Source organism: Mustela nivalis (genome assembly GCF_964662115.1).
Source record: "Mustela nivalis genome assembly, chromosome: 13".
Taxonomy (NCBI): Eukaryota; Metazoa; Chordata; class Mammalia; order Carnivora; family Mustelidae; genus Mustela; species Mustela nivalis.
The window spans coordinates 20,417,887-20,443,816 of NC_139032.1; the positions used below are offsets into that span (position 1 = coordinate 20,417,887).

The 25,930-nt window shown below is 48.7% G+C and overlaps 1 protein-coding gene across 14 annotated transcripts in view; it reads left to right on the forward strand.

The window, feature by feature from the left end:
- Positions 1-25,930, forward strand: part of LOC309845973 (uncharacterized protein) — a 231,324-nt gene that overhangs the window by 69,332 nt on the left and 136,062 nt on the right. For 11 of the 14 annotated variants that reach the window (XR_014301637.1, XR_014301638.1, XR_014301639.1 and 8 more), the window contains 3 exons: positions 11,971-12,103; positions 12,543-12,697; positions 25,633-25,765. The gene's annotated coding sequence lies outside the window, so the exon portion shown is untranslated. Of the gene's footprint in view, positions 1-11,508; positions 11,734-11,970; positions 12,104-12,542; positions 12,698-13,343; positions 13,443-24,692; positions 25,396-25,632; positions 25,766-25,930 lie in introns of those variants that run through there. The other 3 variants (XR_014301653.1, XR_014301643.1, XR_014301654.1) reach the window with 3 other exon arrangements.

Sequence of the window (25,930 nt, forward strand, 5' to 3'; positions counted from 1 at the left end):
TTTTTTTAAAGTGATTGATTTAGTCATGAATGAAAATATTTTAACAATAACAGTTATTTATAAATTTGCCAGAAAGACTACTCCTTGTTTGACCATTTATAAAGCAGTTATCTTCAGTTATGGCAAATGAAGCCATGGGTGGGCAACCTTGGATGGAATTGGTAGTAATGACAGTGAACTCTAGCTAATAACCTGTGGCTGGCCACTCGTTCCCTTTCCCTTATTTCGCTCACCAACAATCTCTTGTAATTCATACAGAGTAATACGGAGGGCCGACTGAGTGATCCTTGGAGCTCATTACATGAACTTTTATTCTGGACTTTTGTCTCCCTGTTTTCAGCCCCTCTTCTCTCTCTTTACTCTAACCGAGGCTCAGCAGAAGTAAACTGGCTTTGTGCAGCCCCTTCTCAGGGTAGTCTTGACTTGATCATTCTGTCCACCACGCCTACATTTCACTTTTTGCCTTCTAGAAAGGTTTCAGAATCTTTCTGTGGTTGATGACTTCCACAGTCTCTTGGCTTTGGTGTTAAGTTTGGTGTTTCTATCCTTTGATTAAGTATGGTTTCTTTTTTTTGTTTGTTTTTTAAAGATTTTATTTATTTATTTATTTATTTATTTGAGAGACAGAGACCACAAGTAGGCAGAGAGAGAGAGAGAGAGAGAGAGAGAGAGAAGAGAAAGCAGGCTGCCCACTGAGCAGAGTGCCCACTGCTGGGCTGGATGCCAGGACCATGGGATCATGAGCTGAGCCGAAGGCTGAGGCTCCAACCCACTGAGCCATCCAGGCACCCCAAAATATGGTTTCATTTTTCTTTTTTAAAGATTGTATTTATTTATTTGACAGATAGAGATCACACGTAGGCTGTGAGGCAGGCAGAGAGAGAGAGGAGGAAGCAGGCTCCCTGCTGAGCAGACAGCCCGATGTGGGGCTCGATCCTAGGACCTTGGGATCATGACCGGAGCCGAAGGCAGAGACTTTACCCCACTGAGCCACCCAGCGGAAGTGGGTGATTTAAACAGAGGCTCCAAAGTAGGTAGAACTAAACCACAAGTCTCCTTTTGTTTTGTTTTGTTTTGTTTTCCTGAAGCTCCTTTAGCCAAAACATGGGCTTCTGAATATCGATCTGTGAAGCGTATTATCAGTATGTTTAAGGAAGGCTGTTCTTAAGGGAATTCCAATTAATGGCAGGGAGTTTTGAAATTCTTCCAAGGTCATCTGATCTTGTGAGATTTACAATTCTATTTTCACGTCAAGCAAGTCTGGTCAGTGCCAGGTAATCATCGAAAGTTCCAGTTGCTTCTCTGAACAGAAGTATTGAACCTCTTGAGGTTTTCTTTTTGCTCTCTTAGATCTATGCCAGAGAAGACTTTTTTAGAGAGTAGGTTCAGCCTTCTTTGGTTCATGTAAGAAAGACATTCAGTGAGTCAGTGTGGGGGTTAGCCCCATCTTCTCAGAGTGGTAGTGAGCTCCTGATAGAAGATAATTGTTATTAGACAAATTTCCTGAAAATAGAAAAGTTTTCTCCGATTTCTAATACCAAATACGTATTTTTACATTTTCCTATAATGTATAGGAAATGTATACATATATTTACTGTACCTACTGGGTATGATATATGGGTATAATGGAATGCTATTCAGCCTAAAAAAGTCATGATGTTCTGATACACGCTACAACATGGATGAACCTTGAAAACATTATGCTAAGTGAAGTCAGTCAGTCACAAAAGGGCAAATATTATATGATTCTACCTAGCTGAGGTATTTAGAATAGGCAAATTCATGGAAGCAGGAAGTCAAATGGTGGTTTCTAGGACTTGCGCTGAGTGGGTATTGGGATGTTGTTCTTATGGGAATAGAGTTTCACTTTGGGATGATAACAAAAGTTCTGGCGATGGATGGTGGTGATGGTTATACGACATCGTGAATACATTTTAATGCCACTGAAGTGTATATTTAAAATTTTCTGTTACGTGTATTTTGCCACCGTAAAAGACTAAATGTGTGATTGAAGCACAGTTTTTATGTACAACACAGAAAGCGTGATTCGTGAAAGAAAAGAAAATTGATGATGTGGACCTTATTAAATTTTAAAATGTCCATTCTGTGAAAGACAGTGTTCAAAGAATGGAAAGACAAGCACCTGGCTAGGAGAATATGTTTTCAAAACACATATCTAAAGAAAGATATGCATGCGGAATATTCAGAGAAGTAGTAAACTAACAACAAAAACAACGACCACAACAACTTCATAATAAGAAACTAAACTCCCCAAATCAGTTAAAATGAAAAGGCAATAGGAGTCGACATCTTAGTGGATAGTATATAAAAAGGACAAATACGCGTCTATAAATTGCTCAACAGGGGCGCCTGGGTGGCTCGGTAGGTTAAGCTGCTGTCTTCAGCTCAGGTCATGATCTCGGGGTCCTGGGATCGAGTCCCACATCCGGCTGTGTGCTCAGCAGGGAGCCTGCTTCTCTCTCTGTCTCTCTCTCTCTCTGCCTACTTGAGATCTCTGTCAAATAAATAAAATCTTTAAAAAAGAATTGCTCAACACTGGGGAATTATTGGAAAAGGATATGCACTGTGCATTAGAGAAAAACAAAACACCCGTGGGATACCCCACCCATTTAATAAAATGGCTTAAATACCAAAAACTGACAGTACTACTTGCTGGTAAGGATGTGAGACAACAGAGAATCCTATTCATTGCTGATGGGATTTCAAAGAGCACAACCTCTTGAGAAGACCTCTTGCCAGAAAAAAAAAAAAAATTAAAAATAAAAACAGTAAGAATCTTACCGTAATAAACAAAAATAAAACAATAAGTATTTTACCAAAATAAGAAAAATTTAAATGTGCGATTGAAACGAAAGCAAAAAACATCAAGAAAAGAAGGCCTGGAAGGATGCTAGAGACCAAGACATTGAACCATTTCTTAATAACTGAACAACTGCCAGCACTAAGATATCAGAACCAACAAATTGTGAACAAAAACTGAAAGCCAGATCCTCAGATCATTTAATCCTTGAGAAAAGACCATGGAACTAGAAGGCTGAGAGAACGCAGAGCCATCACCAATTAACTCCAATAGACTTGATCACTGAACTAGCATTCTTGTCTTTGTAACTTGTAAGAAACTCTTTGTACGTTGTTTTAGGGAGAACATTTTAGGCAGAAGATGTTAAGATTACCATTGTTTGTCCTTTCCTAATGACTTCTCATCGCCAAATCTGAATTCATCGTCAGACACACTGGGTTCTGCCTCTGAATATCTTCTCATTTGTTTCCTGGTGTTAATATCAGGTCCTTAGTCTTTCTGGTAGGAGTTACTAATTCTGTTTTCTTCCCCCTTAAATGGGTCCTCAGCGTTTCTCTGAAGGTAGTCTTGCAAAATGGGCGTATGGTCTGTCAGTTGAGTCATTAATCAGGGGCTTTCTGTTTACAGAGAGTCATGATGCCCAGTTTATGTAATCCCTATTCCTGCTACTCCCCACTTGACTTTCCTGGGTTATGTGAGTAGTTTCCCATATTGGATTGTCCTTTTCCTTCCACCAAGCAGTCCTTTCTCCCTGTTGTGCACCTGGAAAAAGCCACTGCATTTTTCAAAACTCAATTTGCATATTATTTTTATTGTGCCGTCCTTTTAGTGTTGGGACCACTCTCTCCTTTTGGCTACCATGGCACTTTGGCCTTCCTGGTTGTTGCGTTGGCTACAGTCGTGTGGGCTACACTGTATTTTAATTGTGTTTTTTACACGTCTCTGTCTTCTCCTAGGCAACGTTCCTTGAGACCAGGGACTGACATTTTTGATCTGTCGATGTTGCCTTAGCATGTTACTTGGTGTCTGGTGGCTAGCCATAAAACCCAGATTTCAGAAAAGGAAAAGGAGTTATGTACATACTGCTTATTAGCACTTGACAGATAAACCAGAAAAGGAATGTGAATGCTGCTGCTTGAAAGTTCACCTCTGGTAAATGGTGGTGGTACTGGACTCCACTTTGAATGTTTTTTCCCACTATTTTATACATTCCTACCTTGTGCCTTCTGTTTATTTCTACACGTGTCTTTATGACTAACCCAGGAAGAGCAGATGAAGGTGGAGCTAGGCCATGGGCCGTATTTGTAGAATAGGATACAAATGATAGGGATTCTTGGTAAGAAAGTCCTGAAGCAAGACAGGTCTATATTCGCCCTCTGAGCCATGTAGAGGGATCTGCTCGCAAAGAATTTTATCAGCAGCTAATTTGGATTTTTGTTTGTTTGTTTTTAAAGATTATTTATTTATTTTACAGAGAGAAACCACGAGTAGACGGAGAGCCAGGCAGAGAGAGAGAGACAGAGAGGAAAGCAGGCTCCCTGCTGAACAGAGAGCCCCATGGGGGACTCGATTCCAGGACCCTGAGATCATGACCTAAGCCAAAGTCAGTGGCTTAACCCACTGAGCCACCCAGGCGCCCTAATCAGGATGTTTTTGCCCAAGGCTCTTGATTGGCTATTTATTGTAGGAAGAGTAAATCAGGGTTAAAGTCGTTTGATATGTTTTGCATTGTAAATGTGTGTTTTGTTTTGTTTTTAAATGCTGGGGTGCGAGTAGGGAGTACCAAATGTTCCTTCGCCACTCCTGATCCTTTAGTCATGTCAAGAGAGCGCTCCTTAGCTCATTTCAGCTCTGCTTCTTTATTTACTCTGCCCCTAAGGTGAGCAAATGGTGTCCATAGAAAGTTTAGGAAGAATTAACCGGTCATGCTCGCCTTGACTAATTCTGTTCTCTTCCTCGAGAATGCGAGTGGGTATCTTCTGTTTCTCACATCCCGAGTATTACTAGTTGGTAATCTGCCCAATTCTGGGGCCATTAAGCTTTCATTCACACTGGGCTTCTCAAACCTGGCTTATCAATAAAAGTAAAAACATATTTCAGTCTCTATCTTTCCTTTTTTACTTCCTACCCTACTCCAGACCTAGATGTAGTAAGGTTTTTGTACTTTATTAGGATATTTGAAAGATGTTAACATTTAGTGCATTACATGGGAACACTGAGAAATAAAAAGGAGCCAAAGTCTGCCAAGTAAAATGTCTATGTGGGGACTGTCTTGGTACTGCCAGAGAAGATGGCTTTGTGCTGTGGTCTTTCTTAGGTGGTAGGACATTGTGACCTTTGAAACAGTTTGAACACATGGAGGTTAGGCCAGACAGTGTTGTGCAGTAAACCACGAAGCCCTGGGAAAGGTTTAATGGCAGCTGTGTTAGTTCCCTGTGGCTGTCATGAAAATGGCCACAGACGTGGTGGCTTGAACAACAGAAGGTTCCTCTCTCATGGTTCTGGAGGCCAAAAGTCTGAAATCAAGGTGTCAGTAGAGCTGTATAGATGTTCGAGGGCAGAATCCACTCTGTGCCTCTTTCAGCTTCTAAGGGTTGCTCTCTTCCTCGGCTTATGAGCCCATCACTCAGTCTCTGACTTTGTCTATACATCACCTTCTCCTCTATGTGCCCACATCTTCCCTTTTTTCTGCCTCAAATCTCCCCCTGTCCTCCATGTGTTAGGATTCTTGGGATTTATTTTATTGAGGGATCCCGCCACCTCCAAACTCTAACTTAATTATATCGACAAAGACCTTTTTCCAAATGTACTGAAAATCATAGATTATAAGGGCAAGGATATGGACCTGGGGGGCCGTGTTCCAGGGGCTATTATTCAACCTGCTCAAGCTGACAAAAGATACTTTGATTTTGGCTGATGACTGCGTGGAGAGTGGTGGTTTCTGTAGTCACTTACACAAAGGTCTGGCTCAAAGCAAGGGGACCTCGGGGAGTTGCAGGTGGCTGAGCATCTGACTAGAGGAGAATCAGGAAGGAACAAAGGAGATGTTTACATGCACTGGACTTCAGGGTGCCCGGAAGTGTACAGGTCAGGGAAGTCTCGGGCAGTTGCCCACCTTAGCTTACTTCGCAGGATGGCTTTCCAGAGTAGGCTTGTTTGAGACAAAGACTCGATTGTTAGGAGAAGTTTTATAGGTCTTGCCAGTATTGACATATATGGCTTGCCAGAGGCTCAAGTGACTCCATTTACCGTGTGGACCCGTTGAGTCGGGATTTGTCAAAGAGGTATGACAAAGAAATGTTCTCTAAGAGGTGGCCTTCTACAGTCTAAGAGTTCATAGCAGGAGGCAGTGAAAATGGCCAGAGCCAGGCCACAGAGCAAGCACGGGCTTCTACTCCCTTTGTTCCTCTAGGTTCAGACTGTCCTCTCTGGGTGAAGAGGGAACATATTGGTTGACGGGACTAAGTCTAAATTAAGTAAGAAGGCACATAAGAAAACATTTCAACATGTTTAGAAACTAAAATCGTCGAGTGGCTTCCTTTGACACATCGGGGGTTATCCCGCCGCTAATGAGGTCAGAGTGGGGGGAGAGGAGAGCGAAACACAGAGGGAAGAGGGGAGGGCAGTCACCTCATCCCTCCCGCCTCTGAACCGTATGTCCTCCTGGATTGTCACCCCTTCCAGTCAAAATGCAGATCTCAGGAGTCAGCACTAGCAGCCTGGCTACTTCCACATCCCAGCCCCTGCTACACAGAAAATTGTACAGACTTAATTCTGGCTGAACTCATCACCACTCACATAGGTTAATTCTTTCTCCACTGTTGAGACAAAAAGGCACATGAGCAAAGGCAGGTTAACAGGAACAAAGTTTTATAGTTAGAGAAGTATATGTTTTATAGCTAGAGAAGTATATGTTCAGTTTGGGAAAGGTAAGGGTCCTTTGAGTCAGGTAGGCATGGGGCAAGGTACTTTTGCAGACAGCAGACAGCATCCTGCCGGTTGCAGGAGGAGGCAAAACTGGCTCAGAGCTTTGGGCAGCCAAGTTAACGCCAACCGGGGGGGGGGGGCAGCGGGGTGCGCTGGGGGGCACCGTTGAGGATACATGCTGCTTTCTTCTATTCTGGAACTGTATCTGGAACTTCTCGAATCTGGTATACTTCTTAACTGGGCTCAGGTGCCCCTCACCTTGCAAAATGTACACCCGCAAAGGGTGTTTCCTTCTGACTACTGAAAACAGGTTCAGTTTCAGTTGAAGGGGCTGAGTCCCCGTACAGCACAGCAAAGTCCATTTACTGTCACATAACAATGTGCAGGAACTTGGTAGGAACTTGGTATGTCCCTTCCCAAAAGAAAGGACCTTGGTAGTTTCCTAGGAAGCCCTGGGCAGTTTATGACGGTGACTCAGCTATGTCCAGGGCACAGGAACAGTAGGCCAGGACCCTCGGAACACATTGCTGGTTTCTCCAAAGTCAGAGGAGGACTCTGACTAGGGGCAGGCCTACGTGTTCGGAGGGTATGTTTCTAAAAGGTCTTGGCGCTACCCCCCATTGCACCATCAGTGCTGTGGTTGGGGGCGCTCCGTGTGGTCTGTGTGGATGGGGGACCCTTGGCGTTCCTGGTCACAGAAGATGTGGTGCTGATTCCCCTAGCACCACCTGTGTCAGTGCCAGGTAGTCTGCAAGTCTTCTGAGGGCGCTTGCTGATAGAAAGGGCCGCCATCATGGCTACGATGTGGTCTATAGAGTTTGCATCAGGTGGGGCCGAGTTATCCTGATGGAATGCAGGAAGGGCAGCTTGACCAGTCTGGGCAGGTGCGCCACAGGTGCTTGGCGGAAGGAGGGAACAGGTAGTGGTGGGTTGAAGCACCGAGTGGTGGTGTTACAAGCTGGAGTTACAAGAGCGGTCGTGTGGCCAGGCGAGCCCCTTCTGTGTGAGCACTTCTGTGTCGTGGGCACACCAGAGGCTGCGATAGTGGGGCAACCGTTGTCCTTTCGGTCAGGTGCGCTGCCCGTACTTTCGGCAGGTCGGCCCCTAGGGCTCGGATTTCCTGGCGAAGCATGCACTTCGCTCGATGTCGAATTCCTCTTTTGTGAGGTGGTAGTCCTTACCCCTGGCTTTCGTTGTTTCGTTGAACGGTGGACGCCTTTGCGGGTAATGCGCACACTGCAGCCTCTGACGTTGGGAGCCGTGTTGTCGTGTCCCGTAATCGGACCACCCCTGCTTTGGGCGGGTTGGCTTTTGGTGTTTGACTCCAAGCACAAGTTGGAAGTAGACGTGTTTCGCTTGCCCTTGGTCGTTGGTGTTCCACGTGGAGACGATTTCCTTGGTCTAGGTGTTCCTTGGGCACGCTGAAGGGTACTGGGCCCACCAGCACCTCCAGCAGTGGAAACTGTACTGTGGTGTCCCACTACCGCCCCTCCCACATTTTGGACTGCTTGGACCCAGGTAACCGGGTTTAAGGTGACAGTACTTGCCTGTCCTCCGGCAGCACCCAGAATGTTCTGAGAGAGGGCCGTTGTTGTCTGACCAACAGGAGGAGCGGAAGTGGTGCTGGGTGCCCCCTGCAGCCCTGCCCCAAGTTGGGATGTTCCGGGTACCTGTGAGCGAGCGGGGCCTGGCATAGGCACACCAGACCCAAAGCTGCCACCGCCCACGGGGGCTGCAGGTGCTGTTGACATGTGGGGGCCTAGAGGGGCAAGTGTGAGCAGGGAGCCGCTGAGCCTGGCACTGTGTATCCCAGCGGCAACTGCACGGCCACTAGTGCGAGCCTGGCACTGTGTATCCCAGCGGCAACTGCACGGCCACTAGTGGTTGATATGGCACCGGGGAGAAGACCTGCCTTGGAACCTAAGGCCTTCGTTTTTTGACAGTGGTGCCAAATGCAGAGGCCTGCTTGCTTCCTGCCATCTCTGGATGGTGGGACTAGAGAGGCAGTTGGGCCTGTGGCTTGTGTTGGGCCTACTGGCTTTCCCAGCGGGTAGGAACAGCCAGGCTAGTGCCGTTTTGGGTTCCCAGATCCGGGCCGAGGGAGGATTCGTGGGGCATAGTGGATAGGAATTGCTATGCGTGTCATGGCTGCCTTGCCAGGTAAGCTGGTGGTGTGGCTGCTACTGGGTGGTGTGTTGTGGAATGCTAAGTGGTTTGCCTGGGACTTTGGCAGTGAACGAAAGACCATGGCCTGTGAGGGAGGTGAGGTATCCATGGGCTCAGGCGTAGAGCTGTAGTTTGCAGAGGTGCTGCCTACTGGAACGTTGGTGGTTCCAGAATTCGCCAGAAAGCCAGTGGGAATGCCAGCACTGGGAAGAACCGCTGTCTGCTGTTGCCCAGCACGTGTCCCCTGTGTGGGCTGAGGGGCGATGTTGGGGCAGGTGGCCATCAATTTCAATGGGATGGTAGAGGCCAGAGTGCTTCCAGGGCGCTTCAGCGTCCTGTTGCAACGGCCCTGGGATAATGAAGGAGAGCTCACCCCGGGGCCCCGGGGAGATCTGAACGTGATAGCTTGAGGAGCAGGAGTCGTGTCCATGTCAGTGACATCAGCGTTGGAAGTATGGCCAGATGTCCAGTTGGCTGATGCCTTTGTGGCTGATGCCGCCACAAAAATACCAGGACTCTTTGGGGAAGGGACTGGAAGAGGGGTGGGTGGGAAAAGAGGGGGGGGATCGACACACATAGGAGTTGGGGATTCTCCTTTGCAGGAGGGCAGCTGTGATGAGACGGTTGAGGGATCGACACACATAGGAGTTGGGGATTCTCCTTTGCAGGAGGGCAGCTGTGATGAGACGGTTGAGGTGTTACAAGGAGGAGCCGGGGGGTCGGAAGTAGGTGTTGTACCGATGAGTGGTTGAAGAGGGTGTTCCTTCTGAAGTGGAATTTCCCCAGGGGGAGGAGAGCCAGTAGGAACAGCCAGAGTGGGAGAGTTTGGAGCTCCAGAGGCTGTTCCCTGATCAGTAGTCTCTGTTGGGGAGGGTGGAGGGACAGATGGGATTGGGGGCCTGGCAGATTGGTCAGCCAAGTCGGTGGTAGGACCAGGGACCTGTGATGTGTGAATGGCCGGGGGCAGGGAGTCTGTAGTCTTTGAGGCAAGTAGGGGGGAGGAAGGGGCAGGTTGAGTGGCCCCGTCGTCTGCCAGGATCTCTGCTCCGCCCTCCAAGGTCTTCTTCCCCTGCCCCTCGGTATTGTCCAGAATGCCCAGCTTTCTGCCCAAAGCTATGCAAGGAAGCTTGGGAGGTGGGGGCAACTCTCCTCTGCCCCACTGGAATGGCATTGCTGATGGCAGAGGCACAGAAAGTGGCATGGGTATTTTCCTTTTGGAGGGCCTACTGGTGGCAGATACTGGTGGCAAGGGGTGCTCGGATGGCTTGCCTCGAGGCTTATGCGCCTCTGTGACCTTCCTCAAGAGGTCTGGTGTGCTCTGGCTAGGCCGATGGTTTTCAGCCACCACTTTCTGTGTTGATGTCTCCTGCAGCAAGGGGCAGCCTGGGGTTGGGTGGGAGAGCACTGCTACCTCTGGAGCAGGCTTCCGAAGAGGAGCAACGTCACCAGCTGGGCCCTCTGAAGTGACAGCAGGTCTTTCTGCTGGGGGCGAGGGGGAGCTCACCCGAGGTGTCTGAGTGTTTGCCCCCAAGCTGTCTCCTGAGGGACTGGGAGATGGGTCCCCAGGTGCAGGGCTGCCTTGGTGGGAACTGAGCAGTCCACCGGTCTCCAGGGGCCTGGATGTCCACAGTATATCCCCACTGCTGTGGGGGTCCCTGTTCCCATCATCTGGCCCTCTGGTGTCTCCCAAATCATCCTTCCCTTCTCTGGGCTTTCTTGGACCTTCTCCCCCACCGCCTTTGGGCAGGACGCCGGGAGGTAACTGGATGGTTTCGGCTTCACAGCCTCGACTGTCTGCTGGGGTTGGGAAGGCAGGACAGTGAATTTCTGCCGGGGTGGAGGGATCCTCACGGTTCTCGAGGGTCTGAACATGATGGAGGTACAAGCAGACCGTACAGGTGTTTTCAGAGGGTCCCTCCAGTTCACCGAGGGGAGGAGGCCCACAGGGGAACACACGGCCTGAGGGAGCGGATACCGTCTCCTTGGCTCCACATGAAAGCTAGCTGGTAAAGGCCTAAGATCCCGGTGGAATGGCCTGTGCCCAGGGCAGTGGGAAGGTGTGGGAGCAGCCGGAGCAGCCGGAGCAGCCGGGTGGTGCCGGACAGGATGGGAGGCTGAGCAGGCAGGAGAGACCAGCGGGCGACATCGGCCTGGCAGGGGACGGCGGCGGGGCGGGGGACGAAACTTACTAAGCAGATTGCCCATGTAGCGCTTGCAGTGTGCCAAACGATCGCGAGACAAGAGTATGAAACTCGGAGAGCGCCTCCGGAGGTCCTAACTCTTCTCGAGGTCTAGCAGGCACTGAGCAACCCAGCCCGGTGCTTGTGATATATGCCTGGAGCACGTCACAGAGAAGGGAGGAGCAGGCCCAATGTTGGCAAGTGCGTATGCCAGAGGGCAAAGGATGAGGCCTCAGAGCCCCGCCCACCAGCCTCCAGGGCCTGGAAGGCCCCGCCCACCAGCCTCCAGGGCCTGGGACTTCCTTCTGACGTGGCTGAGTTGTTTGGACCCAATATGGCCGCCTCTGGGCAGCCATATGGTGGGGAGCTCTGTGGGACTGCTGCGGTCCTCTGCCCCCGCCCCCGCCCCCGCCGTGAGTTGCCAGCCCTCCCCTGAGCCCGCCAAGCAAGCGAGCACGGGAGCCCCCTAGCGCTGCGAGGGGTGGCCTGCTGCTCGAGGCTACCTCCCTGCTTCCCTGTGAGGCCTGGAGCCAGGCCACCAGAGTCACCTGGCAAGCCGCAGAGGTGGTTTCTGAGCCAGACTCCTAACCCTGACCTGACTAGATGCTGTCTGTATTCCGTGGCCTCCCTTTCCGGCAGGTAAGCTCGCTCTTTCTTTTTGGGAATTTGGCAGGGGTCACACAGACGGTAGTGCCTTATTCGGCATTCGAACCCAGCCCAGCCCGAGTGATGCCAGAGCTCTTACTCCGGAGGGTGTGTGAGCGTTTTTTAAATTTTTACTTTTATTTTTTGTAGCTCTTAGGGTACTGAGAACGGTGCTGCTGTACTCACAGTGAGCACAGCCACTGCCCAATATGAAGTCTTCTTTTGTTCAAGGACCACACTGGATTCTGATCTCAGAAGACGGGAGTCACGGACCATCAGTTGCCAGCCTTGTACCATCCCACAGTCGTAATTCAGCCTTGCAGACCCGGTTTGCTCTTTGGTCTACTTTGAAGGATCCAGATAGGTAAGATGGCACTTGAAGATGCTATGTAAATATATAAAGATTATAGTCTAGATAAATTGTTATCCACCTGAAAGGAATGCACCGGTGGATGATTCCATATAGATGAGAAGCTGGTTCATGTCTAGAAAGCAAATCCATCATTTATTCAACTTAATAGTGGAGCAGTGTAATGGACTAAAGTCAGATCAATACAGTTTGCTCATTGTGAGTATGCCAGCCAGGTTCCCTCGACATCGTTGGCACATACATGTAATTCTAGACGTTCTTATGCACAAGAGGGGAGACCTACTCTTGGGAGTGTGGCAAGGGGAACGTGTATTCCTGTCTAGGAGCTGGAAGCTTCCGCATGCTGAGAAAGATTTCAAAACAATCTTACCTTACGCATGGCTCTACCTAGTTTGAGTCTCTTTTCTTTGGCTTACTTCATTTTCTTTTTCAGATTTTATTTATTTACATGTCAGAGAGAGAGAGAGAGAGAAGAGCGAGCGAGCGAGCACGCACAAGCAGGGGGAGCAGCAGGCAGGGGGAGAAGCAGCCTTGCACTGAGCAGAGAGCCCATGGCGGGGCTCCATCCCAGGACCTGGGGATTATGACGTGAGCTGAAGGTAGACGCCTAACTGGCTGAGCCACCCAGGCAGCCCTTCAACTTACTTCACTGAAGTGTTTCTCTCTCATGGGGCTGATGTTGCACATTACGAATATGACATGCAAAAGTTTCAGAACCAAAAATCATACTGATCAGTTAAAAACAATGTGTATACATTTTAAAGTTTTGTATATATTTTTAATTCTTGTATTTGAAATAGCTGTGGACATGATTCATATGCTACAGAATTAGTTTTAGAGCTCTGTTGGTGGAGCAAATGTGGACATCCGTCCTTACGAAACTTTGAGGTTGGTGGGACACAGGAGGTCGCACTCAGACGCACATTCTGCTTGCAGAAAAGGACAAATATTATAAGGCCTTTCTAAACTCTCTAGAAGGAGAAATGATTTACAGCTATGACATTTAGCCATAATTCCTTGATATCATTTGAGGAGAGTTCAGTAGGGAACAATTTCTTGATTTCCTTTTTTTTTTTTTTTTTTTTTTTTTGATTTTTTTGAACAGAAATAGCAAGTTTGTAGAAATTTTGGGCAAAGATTTCTTGGAGGAACTCTGAAAAAGGTGGTCACATCTGACATATCTGAAAACAATCAATTACAGTCATATGATTTCTATCTCTTTTTTTTCCCAAAGGAGGAAGAATTAAACATGATGAGTGTTAGGACTTCAGGACAGTAAAAGGAAATTTGGACAAGGATATCCCAGAAAAATCACCTCTTTATTTTTCTTGTCAAATGGGAATAGGGACAGGGTGCTTTTTTCAAAATACAGACCATTCTCTTACTTGTCTTCGTAAGATGAAATAATTTAGTTGGGAAGTCGTTGTTCTTAGATAATATATGGCTTGGCAGATGCAGACAGGTTGAGATAGACTTTGTCAAGGTAAAATTTTTTTAAAGTGATTGATTTAGTCATGAATGAAAATATTTTAACAATAACAGTTATTTATAAATTTGCCAGAAAGACTACTCCTTGTTTGACCATTTATAAAGCAGTTATCTTCAGTTATGGCAAATGAAGCCATGGGTGGGCAACCTTGGATGGAATTGGTAGTAATGACAGTGAACTCTAGCTAATAACCTGTGGCTGGCCACTCGTTCCCTTTCCCTTATTTCGCTCACCAACAATCTCTTGTAATTCATACAGAGTAATACGGAGGGCCGACTGAGTGATCCTTGGAGCTCATTACATGAACTTTTATTCTGGACTTTTGTCTCCCTGTTTTCAGCCCCTCTTCTCTCTCTTTACTCTAACCGAGGCTCAGCAGAAGTAAACTGGCTTTGTGCAGCCCCTTCTCAGGGTAGTCTTGACTTGATCATTCTGTCCACCACGCCTACATTTCACTTTTTGCCTTCTAGAAAGGTTTCAGAATCTTTCTGTGGTTGATGACTTCCACAGTCTCTTGGCTTTGGTGTTAAGTTTGGTGTTTCTATCCTTTGATTAAGTATGGTTTCTTTTTTTTGTTTGTTTTTTAAAGATTTTATTTATTTATTTATTTATTTATTTGAGAGACAGAGACCACAAGTAGGCAGAGAGAGAGAGAGAGAGAGAGAGAGAGAAGAGAAAGCAGGCTGCCCACTGAGCAGAGTGCCCACTGCTGGGCTGGATGCCAGGACCATGGGATCATGAGCTGAGCCGAAGGCTGAGGCTCCAACCCACTGAGCCATCCAGGCACCCCAAAATATGGTTTCATTTTTCTTTTTTAAAGATTGTATTTATTTATTTGACAGATAGAGATCACACGTAGGCTGTGAGGCAGGCAGAGAGAGAGAGGAGGAAGCAGGCTCCCTGCTGAGCAGACAGCCCGATGTGGGGCTCGATCCTAGGACCTTGGGATCATGACCGGAGCCGAAGGCAGAGACTTTACCCCACTGAGCCACCCAGCGGAAGTGGGTGATTTAAACAGAGGCTCCAAAGTAGGTAGAACTAAACCACAAGTCTCCTTTTGTTTTGTTTTGTTTTGTTTTCCTGAAGCTCCTTTAGCCAAAACATGGGCTTCTGAATATCGATCTGTGAAGCGTATTATCAGTATGTTTAAGGAAGGCTGTTCTTAAGGGAATTCCAATTAATGGCAGGGAGTTTTGAAATTCTTCCAAGGTCATCTGATCTTGTGAGATTTACAATTCTATTTTCACGTCAAGCAAGTCTGGTCAGTGCCAGGTAATCATCGAAAGTTCCAGTTGCTTCTCTGAACAGAAGTATTGAACCTCTTGAGGTTTTCTTTTTGCTCTCTTAGATCTATGCCAGAGAAGACTTTTTTAGAGAGTAGGTTCAGCCTTCTTTGGTTCATGTAAGAAAGACATTCAGTGAGTCAGTGTGGGGGTTAGCCCCATCTTCTCAGAGTGGTAGTGAGCTCCTGATAGAAGATAATTGTTATTAGACAAATTTCCTGAAAATAGAAAAGTTTTCTCCGATTTCTAATACCAAATACGTATTTTTACATTTTCCTATAATGTATAGGAAATGTATACATATATTTACTGTACCTACTGGGTATGATATATGGGTATAATGGAATGCTATTCAGCCTAAAAAAGTCATGATGTTCTGATACACGCTACAACATGGATGAACCTTGAAAACATTATGCTAAGTGAAGTCAGTCAGTCACAAAAGGGCAAATATTATATGATTCTACCTAGCTGAGGTATTTAGAATAGGCAAATTCATGGAAGCAGGAAGTCAAATGGTGGTTTCTAGGACTTGCGCTGAGTGGGTATTGGGATGTTGTTCTTATGGGAATAGAGTTTCACTTTGGGATGATAACAAAAGTTCTGGCGATGGATGGTGGTGATGGTTATACGACATCGTGAATACATTTTAATGCCACTGAAGTGTATATTTAAAATTTTCTGTTACGTGTATTTTGCCACCGTAAAAGACTAAATGTGTGATTGAAGCACAGTTTTTATGTACAACACAGAAAGCGTGATTCGTGAAAGAAAAGAAAATTGATGATGTGGACCTTATTAAATTTTAAAATGTCCATTCTGTGAAAGACAGTGTTCAAAGAATGGAAAGACAAGCACCTGGCTAGGAGAATATGTTTTCAAAACACATATCTAAAGAAAGATATGCGTGCGGAATATTCAGAGAAGTAGTAAACTAACAACAAAAACAACGACCACAACAACTTCATAATAAGAAACTAAACTCCCCAAATCAGTTAAAATGAAAAGGCAATAGGAGTCGACATCTTAGTGGATAGTATATAAAAAGGACAAATACGCGTCTATAAATTGCTCAACAGGGGCGCCTGGGTGGCTCGGTAGGTTAAGCTGCTGTCTTCAGCTCAGGTCATGATCTCGGGGTCCTGGGATCGAGTCCCACATCCGGCTGTGTGCTCAGCAGGGAGCCTGCTTCTCTCTCTGTCTCTCTCTCTCTCTGCCTACTTGAGATCTCTGTCAAATAAATAAAATCTTTAAAAAAGAATTGCTCAACACTGGGGAATTATTGGAAAAGGATATGCACTGTGCATTAGAGAAAAACAAAACACCCGTGGGATACCCCACCCATTTAATAAAATGGCTTAAATACCAAAAACTGACAGTACTACTTGCTGGTAAGGATGTGAGACAACAGAGAATCCTATTCATTGCTGATGGGATTTCAAAGAGCACAACCTCTTGAGAAGACCTCTTGCCAGAAAAAAAAAAAAAATTAAAAATAAAAACAGTAAGAATCTTACCGTAATAAACAAAAATAAAACCATAAGTATTTTACCAAAATAAGAAAAATTTAAATGTGCGATTGAAACGAAAGCAAAAAACATCAAGAAAAGAAGGCCTGGAAGGATGCTAGAGACCAAGACATTGAACCATTTCTTAATAACTGAACAACTGCCAGCACTAAGATATCAGAACCAACAAATTGTGAACAAAAACTGAAAGCCAGATCCTCAGATCATTTAATCCTTGAGAAAAGACCATGGAACTAGAAGGCTGAGAGAACGCAGAGCCATCACCAATTAACTCCAATAGACTTGATCACTGAACTAGCATTCTTGTCTTTGTAACTTGTAAGAAACTCTTTGTACGTTGTTTTAGGGAGAACATTTTAGGCAGAAGATGTTAAGATTACCATTGTTTGTCCTTTCCTAATGACTTCTCATCGCCAAATCTGAATTCATCGTCAGACACACTGGGTTCTGCCTCTGAATATCTTCTCATTTGTTTCCTGGTGTTAATATCAGGTCCTTAGTCTTTCTGGTAGGAGTTACTAATTCTGTTTTCTTCCCCCTTAAATGGGTCCTCAGCGTTTCTCTGAAGGTAGTCTTGCAAAATGGGCGTATGGTCTGTCAGTTGAGTCATTAATCAGGGGCTTTCTGTTTACAGAGAGTCATGATGCCCAGTTTATGTAATCCCTATTCCTGCTACTCCCCACTTGACTTTCCTGGGTTATGTGAGTAGTTTCCCATATTGGATTGTCCTTTTCCTTCCACCAAGCAGTCCTTTCTCCCTGTTGTGCACCTGGAAAAAGCCACTGCATTTTTCAAAACTCAATTTGCATATTATTTTTATTGTGCCGTCCTTTTAGTGTTGGGACCACTCTCTCCTTTTGGCTACCATGGCACTTTGGCCTTCCTGGTTGTTGCGTTGGCTACAGTCGTGTGGGCTACACTGTATTTTAATTGTGCTTTTTACACGTCTCTGTCTTCTCCTAGGCAACGTTCCTTGAGACCAGGGACTGACATTTTTGATCTGTCGATGTTGCCTTAGCATGTTACTTGGTGTCTGGTGGCTAGCCATAAAACCCAGATTTCAGAAAAGGAAAAGGAGTTATGTACATACTGCTTATTAGCACTTGACAGATAAACCAGAAAAGGAATGTGAATGCTGCTGCTTGAAAGTTCACCTCTGGTAAATGGTGGTGGTACTGGACTCCACTTTGAATGTTTTTTCCCACTATTTTATACATTCCTACCTTGTGCCTTCTGTTTATTTCTACACGTGTCTTTATGACTAACCCAGGAAGAGCAGATGAAGGTGGAGCTAGGCCATGGGCCGTATTTGTAGAATAGGATACAAATGATAGGGATTCTTGGTAAGAAAGTCCTGAAGCAAGACAGGTCTATATTCGCCCTCTGAGCCATGTAGAGGGATCTGCTCGCAAAGAATTTTATCAGCAGCTAATTTGGATTTTTGTTTGTTTGTTTTTAAAGATTATTTATTTATTTTACAGAGAGAAACCACGAGTAGACGGAGAGCCAGGCAGAGAGAGAGAGACAGAGAGGAAAGCAGGCTCCCTGCTGAACAGAGAGCCCCATGGGGGACTCGATTCCAGGACCCTGAGATCATGACCTAAGCCAAAGTCAGTGGCTTAACCCACTGAGCCACCCAGGCGCCCTAATCAGGATGTTTTTGCCCAAGGCTCTTGATTGGCTATTTATTGTAGGAAGAGTAAATCAGGGTTAAAGTCGTTTGATATGTTTTGCATTGTAAATGTGTGTTTTGTTTTGTTTTTAAATGCTGGGGTGGGAGTAGGGAGTACCAAATGTTCCTTCGCCACTCCTGATCCTTTAGTCATGTCAAGAGAGCGCTCCTTAGCTCATTTCAGCTCTGCTTCTTTATTTACTCTGCCCCTAAGGTGAGCAAATGGTGTCCATAGAAAGTTTAGGAAGAATTAACCGGTCATGCTCGCCTTGACTAATTCTGTTCTCTTCCTGGAGAATGCGAGTGGGTATCTTCTGTTTCTCACATCCCGAGTATTACTAGTTGGTAATCTGCCCAATTCTGGGGCCATTAAGCTTTCATTCACACTGGGCTTCTCAAACCTGGCTTATCAATAAAAGTAAAAACATATTTCAGTCTCTATCTTTCCTTTTTTACTTCCTACCCTACTCCAGACCTAGATGTAGTAAGGTTTTTGTACTTTATTAGGATATTTGAAAGATGTTAACATTTAGTGCATTACATGGGAACACTGAGAAATAAAAAGGAGCCAAAGTCTGCCAAGTAAAATGTCTATGTGGGGACTGTCTTGGTACTGCCAGAGAAGATGGCTTTGTGCTGTGGTCTTTCTTAGGTGGTAGGACATTGTGACCTTTGAAACAGTTTGAACACATGGAGGTTAGGCCAGACAGTGTTGTGCAGTAAACCACGAAGCCCTGGGAAAGGTTTAATGGCAGCTGTGTTAGTTCCCTGTGGCTGTCATGAAAATGGCCACAGACGTGGTGGCTTGAACAACAGAAGGTTCCTCTCTCATGGTTCTGGAGGCCAAAAGTCTGAAATCAAGGTGTCGGTAGAGCTTTATAGATGTTCGAGGGCAGAATCCACTCTGTGCCTCTTTCAGCTTCTAAGGGTTGCTCTCTTCCTCGGCTTATGAGCCCATCACTCAGTCTCTGACTTTGTCTATACATCACCTTCTCCTCTATGTGCCCACATCTTCCCTTTTTTCTGCCTCAAATCTCCCCCTGTCCTCCATGTGTGAGGGTTCTTGGGATTTATTTTATTGAGGGATCCCGCCACCTCCAAACTCTAACTTAATTATATCGACAAAGACCTTTTTCCAAATGTACTGAAAATCATAGATTATAAGGGCAAGGATATGGACCTGGGGGGCCGTGTTTCAGGGGCTATTATTCAACCTGCTCAAGCTGACAAAAGATACTTTGATTTTGGCTGATGACTGCGTGGAGAGTGGTGGTTTCTGTAGTCACTTACACAAAGGTCTGGCTCAAAGCAAGGGGACCTCGGGGAGTGGCAGGTGGCTGAGCATCTGACTAGAGGAGAATCAGGAAGGAACAAAGGAGATGTTTACATGCACTGGACTTCAGGGTGCCCGGAAGTGTACAGGTCAGGGAAGTCTCGGGCAGTTGCCCACCTTAGCTTACTTCGCAGGATGGCTTTCCAGAGTAGGCTTGTTTGAGACAAAGACTCGATTGTTAGGAGAAGTTTTATAGGTCTTGCCAGTATTGACATATATGGCTTGCCAGAGGCTCAAGTGACTCCATTTACCGTGTGGACCCGTTGAGTCGGGATTTGTCAAAGAGGTATGACAAAGAAATGTTCTCTAAGAGGTGGCCTTCTACAGTCTAAGAGTTCATAGCAGGAGGCAGTGAAAATGGCCAGAGCCAGGCCACAGAGCAAGCACGGGCTTCTACTCCCTTTGTTCCTCTAGGTTCAGACTGTCCTCTCTGGGTGAAGAGGGAACATATTGGTTGACGGGACTAAGTCTAAATTAAGTAAGAAGGCACATAAGAAAGCATTTCAACATGTTTAGAAACTAAAATCGTCGAGTGGCTTCCTTTGACACATCGGGGGTTATCCCGCCGCTAATGAGGTCAGAGTGGGGGGAGAGGAGAGCGAAACACAGAGGGAAGAGGGGAGGGCAGTCACCTCATCCCTCCCGCCTCTGAACCGTATGTCCTCCTGGATTGTCACCCCTTCCAGTCAAAATGCAGATCTCAGGAGTCAGCACTAGCAGCCTGGCTACTTCCACATCCCAGCCCCTGCTACACAGAAAATTGTACAGACTTAATTCTGGCTGAACCCATCACCACTCACATAGGTTAATTCTTTCTCCACTGTTGAGACAAAAAGGCACATGAGCAAAGGCAGGTTAACAGGAACAAAGTTTTATAGCTAGAGAAGTATATATGTTTTATAGCTAGAGAAGTATATGTTCAGTTTGGGAAAGGTAAGGGTCCATTGAGTCAGGTAGGCATGGGGCAAGGAACTTTTGCAGACAGCAGACAGCATCCTGCCGGTTGCAGGAGGAGGCAAAACTGGCTCAGAGCTTTGGTCAGCCAAGTTAACGCCAACCGGGGGGGGGGCAGCGGGGTGCGCTGGGGGGCACCGTTGAGGATACATGCTGCTTTCTTCTATTCTGGAACTGTATCTGGAACTTCTCGAATCTGGTGTACTTCTTAACTGGGCTCAGGTGCCCCTCACCTTGCAAAATGTACACCCGCAAAGGGTGTTTCCTTCTGACTACTGAAAACAGGTTCAGTTTCAGTTGAAGGGGCTGAGTCCCCGTACAGCACAGCAAAGTCCATTTACTGTCACATAACAATGTGCAGGAACTTGGTAGGAACTTGGTATGTCCCTTCCCAAAAGAAAGGACCTTGGTAGTTTCCTAGGAAGCCCTGGGCAGTTTATGACGGTGACTCAGCTATGTCCAGGGCACAGGAACAGTAGGCCAGGACCCTCGGAACACATTGCTGGTTTCTCCAAAGTCAGAGGAGGACTCTGACTAGGGGCAGGCCTACGTGTTCGGAGGGTATGTTTCTAAAAGGTCTTGGCGCTACCCCCCATTGCACCATCAGTGCTGTGGTTGGGGGCGCTCCGTGTGGTCTGTGTGGATGGGGGACCCTTGGCGTTCCTGGTCACAGAAGATGTGGTGCTGATTCCCCTAGCACCACCTGTGTCAGTGCCAGGTAGTCTGCAAGTCTTCTGAGGGCGCTTGCTGATAGAAAGGGCCGCCATCATGGCTACGATGTGGTCTATAGAGTTTGCATCAGGTGGGGCCGAGTTATCCTGATGGAATGCAGGAAGGGCAGCTTGACCAGTCTGGGCAGGTGCGCCACAGGTGCTTGGCGGAAGGAGGGAACAGGTAGTGGTGGGTTGAAGCACCGAGTGGTGGTGTTACAAGCTGGAGTTACAAGAGCGGTCGTGTGGCCAGGCGAGCCCCTTCTGTGTGAGCACTTCTGTGTCGTGGGCACACCAGAGGCTGCGATAGTGGGGCAACCGTTGTCCTTTCGGTCAGGTGCGCTGCCCGTACTTTCGGCAGGTCGGCCCCTAGGGCTCGGATTTCCTGGCGAAGCATGCACTTCGCTCGATGTCGAATTCCTCTTTTGTGAGGTGGTAGTCCTTACCCCTGGCTTTCGTTGTTTCGTTGAACGGTGGACGCCTTTGCGGGTAATGCGCACACTGCAGCCTCTGACGTTGGGAGCCGTGTTGTCGTGTCCCGTAATCGGACCACCCCTGCTTTGGGCGGGTTGGCTTTTGGTGTTTGACTCCAAGCACAAGTTGGAAGTAGACGTGTTTCGCTTGCCCTTGGTCGTTGGTGTTCCACGTGGAGACGATTTCCTTGGTCTAGGTGTTCCTTGGGCACGCTGAAGGGTACTGGGCCCACCAGCACCTCCAGCAGTGGAAACTGTACTGTGGTGTCCCACTACCGCCCCTCCCACATTTTGGACTGCTTGGACCCAGGTAACCGGGTTTAAGGTGACAGTACTTGCCTGTCCTCCGGCAGCACCCAGAATGTTCTGAGAGAGGGCCGTTGTTGTCTGACCAACAGGAGGAGCGGAAGTGGTGCTGGGTGCCCCCTGCAGCCCTGCCCCAAGTTGGGATGTTCCGGGTACCTGTGAGCGAGCGGGGCCTGGCATAGGCACACCAGACCCAAAGCTGCCACCGCCCACGGGGGCTGCAGGTGCTGTTGACATGTGGGGGCCTAGAGGGGCAAGTGTGAGCAGGGAGCCGCTGAGCCTGGCACTGTGTATCCCAGCGGCAACTGCACGGCCACTAGTGCGAGCCTGGCACTGTGTATCCCAGCGGCAACTGCACGGCCACTAGTGGTTGATATGGCACCGGGGAGAAGACCTGCCTTGGAACCTAAGGCCTTCGTTTTTTGACAGTGGTGCCAAATGCAGAGGCCTGCTTGCTTCCTGCCATCTCTGGATGGTGGGACTAGAGAGGCAGTTGGGCCTGTGGCTTGTGTTGGGCCTACTGGCTTTCCCAGCGGGTAGGAACGGCCAGGCTAGTGCCGTTTTGGGTTCCCAGATCCGGGCCGAGGGAGGATTCGTGGGGCATAGTGGATAGGAATTGCTATGCGTGTCATGGCTGCCTTGCCAGGTAAGCTGGTGGTGTGGCTGCTACTGGGTGGTGTGTTGTGGAATGCTAAGTGGTTTGCCTTGGACTTTGGCAGTGAACGAAAGACCATGGCCTGTGAGGGAGGTGAGGTATCCATGGGCTCAGGCGTAGAGCTGTAGTTTGCAGAGGTGCTGCCTACTGGAACGTTGGTGGTTCCAGAATTCGCCAGAAAGCCAGTGGGAATGCCAGCACTGGGAAGAACCGCTGTCTGCTGTTGCCCAGCACGTGTCCCCTGTGTGGGCTGAGGGGCGATGTTGGGGCAGGTGGCCATCAATTTCAATGGGATGGTAGAGGCCAGATGCTTCCAGGGCGCTTCAGCGTCCTGTTGCAACGGCCCTGGGATAATGAAGGAGAGCTCACCCCGGGGCCCCGGGGAGATCTGAACGTGATAGCTTGAGGAGCAGGAGTCGTGTCCATGTCAGTGACATCAGCGTTGGAAGTATGGCCAGATGTCCAGTTGGCTGATGCCTTTGTGGCTGATGCCGCCACAAAAATACCAGGACTCTTTGGGGAAGGGACTGGAAGAGGGGTGGGTGGGAAAAGAGGGGGGGGATCGACACACATAGGAGTTGGGGATTCTCCTTTGCAGGAGGGCAGCTGTGATGAGACGGTTGAGGGATCGACACACATAGGAGTTGGGGATTCTCCTTTGCAGGAGGGCAGCTGTGATGAGACGGTTGAGGGATCGACACACATAGGAGTTGGGGATTCTCCTTTGCAGGAGGGCAGCTGTGATGAGACGGTTGAGGTGTTACAAGGAGGAGCCGGGGGGTCGGAAGTAGGTGCTGTACCGATGAGTGGTTGAAGAGGGTGTTCCTTCTGAAGTGGAATTTCTCCAGGGGGAGGAGAGCCAGTAGGAACAGCCAGAGTGGGAGAGTTTGGAGCTCCAGAGGCTGTTCCCTGATCAGTAGTCTCTGTTGGGGAGGGTGGAGGGACAGATGGGATTGGGGGCCTGGCAGATTGGTCAGCCAAGTCGGTGGTAGGACCAGGGACCTGTGATGTGTGAATGGCCGGGGGCAGGGAGTCTGTAGTCTTTGAGGCAAGTAGGGGGGAGGAAGGGGCAGGTTGAGTGGCCCCGTCGTCTGCCAGGATCTCTGCTCCGCCCTCCAAGGTCTTCTTCCCCTGCCCCTCGGTATTGTCCAGAATGCCCAGCTTTCTGCCCAAAGCTATGCAAGGAAGCTTGGGAGGTGGGGGCAACTCTCCTCTGCCCCACTGGAATGGCATTGCTGATGGCAGAGGCACAGAAAGTGGCATGGGTATTTTCCTTTTGGAGGGCCTACTGGTGGCAGATACTGGTGGCAAGGGGTGCTCGGATGGCTTGCCTCGAGGCTTATGCGCCTCTGTGACCTTCCTCAAGAGGTCTGGTGTGCTCTGGCTAGGCCGATGGTTTTCAGCCACCACTTTCTGTGTTGATGTCTCCTGCAGCAAGGGGCAGCCTGGGGTTGGGTGGGAGAGCACTGCTACATCTGGAGCAGGCTTCCGAAGAGGAGCAACGTCACCAGCTGGGCCCTCTGAAGTGACAGCAGGTCTTTCTGCTGGGGGCGAGGGGGAGCTCACCCGAGGTGTCTGAGTGTTTGCCCCCAAGCTGTCTCCTGAGGGACTGGGAGATGGGTCCCCAGGTGCAGGGCTGCCTTGGTGAGAACTGAGCAGTCCACCGGTCTCCAGGGGCCTGGATGTCCACAGTATATCCCCACTGCTGTGGGGGGCCCTGTTCCCATCATCCGGCCCTCTGGTGTCTCCCAAATCATCCTTCCCTTCTCTGGGCACTTCTTGGACCTTCTCCCCCACCGCCTTTGGGCAGGACGCCGGGAGGTAACTGGATGGTTTCGGCTTCACAGCCTCGACTGTCTGCTGGGGTTGGGAAGGCAGGACAGTGAATTTCTGCCGGGGTGGAGGGATCCTCACGGTTCTCGAGGGTCTGAACATGATGGAGGTACAAGCGGACCGTACAGGTGTTTTCGGAGGGTCCCTCCAGTTCACCGAGGGGAGGAGGCCCACAGGGGAACACACGGCCTGAGGGAGCGGATACCGTCTCCTTGGCTCCACATGAAAGCTAGCTGGTAAAGGCCTAAGATCCCGGTGGAATGGCCTGTGCCCAGGGCAGTGGGAAGGTGTGGGAGCAGCCGGAGCAGCCGGAGCAGCTGGGTGGTGCCGGACAGGATGGGAGGCTGAGCAGGCAGGAGAGACCAGCGGGCGACATCGGCCTGGCAGGGGACGGCGGCGGGGCGGGGGACGAAACTTACTAAGCAGATTGCCCATGTAGCGCTTGCAGTGTGCCAAACGATCGCGAGACAAGAGTATGAAACTCGGAGAGCGCCTCCGGAGGTCCTAACTCTTCTCGAGGTCTAGCAGGCACTGAGCAACCCAGCCCGGTGCTTGTGATATATGCCTGGAGCACGTCACAGAGAAGGGAGGAGCAGGCCCAATGTTGGCAAGTGCGTATGCCAGAGGGCAAAGGATGAGGCCTCAGAGCCCCGCCCACCAGCCTCCAGGGCCTGGAAGGCCCCGCCCACCAGCCTCCAGGGCCTGGGACTTCCTTCTGACGTGGCTGAGTTGTTTGGACCCAATATGGCCGCCTCCGGGCAGCCATATTGTGGGGAGCTCTGTGGGACTGCTGCGGTCCTCTGCCCCCGCCCCCGCCCCCGCCGTGAGTTGCCAGCCCTCCCCTGAGCCCGCCAAGCAAGCGAGCACGGGAGCCCCCTAGCGCTGCGAGGGGTGGCCTGCTGCTCGAGGCTACCTCCCTGCTTCCCTGTGAGGCCTGGAGCCAGGCCACCAGAGTCACCTGGCAAGCCGCAGAGGTGGTTTCTGAGCCAGACTCCTAACCCTGACCTGACTAGATGCTGTCTGTATTCCGTGGCCTCCCTTTCCGGCAGGTAAGCTCGCTCTTTCTTTTTGGGAATTTGGCAGGGGTCACACAGACGGTAGTGCCTTATTCGGCATTCGAACCCAGCCCAGCCCGAGTGATGCCAGAGCTCTTACTCCGGAGGGTGTGTGAGCGTTTTTTAAATTTTTACTTTTATTTTTTGTAGCTCTTAGGGTACTGAGAACGGTGCTGCTGTACTCACAGTGAGCACAGCCACTGCCCAATATGAAGTCTTCTTTTGTTCAAGGACCACACTGGATTCTGATCTCAGAAGACGGGAGTCACGGACCATCAGTTGCCAGCCTTGTACCATCCCACAGTCGTAATTCAGCCTTGCAGACCCGGTTTGCTCTTTGGTCTACTTTGAAGGATCCAGATAGGTAAGATGGCACTTGAAGATGCTATGTAAATATATAAAGATTATAGTCTAGATAAATTGTTATCCACCTGAAAGGAATGCACCGGTGGATGATTCCATATAGATGAGAAGCTGGTTCATGTCTAGAAAGCAAATCCATCATTTATTCAACTTAATAGTGGAGCAG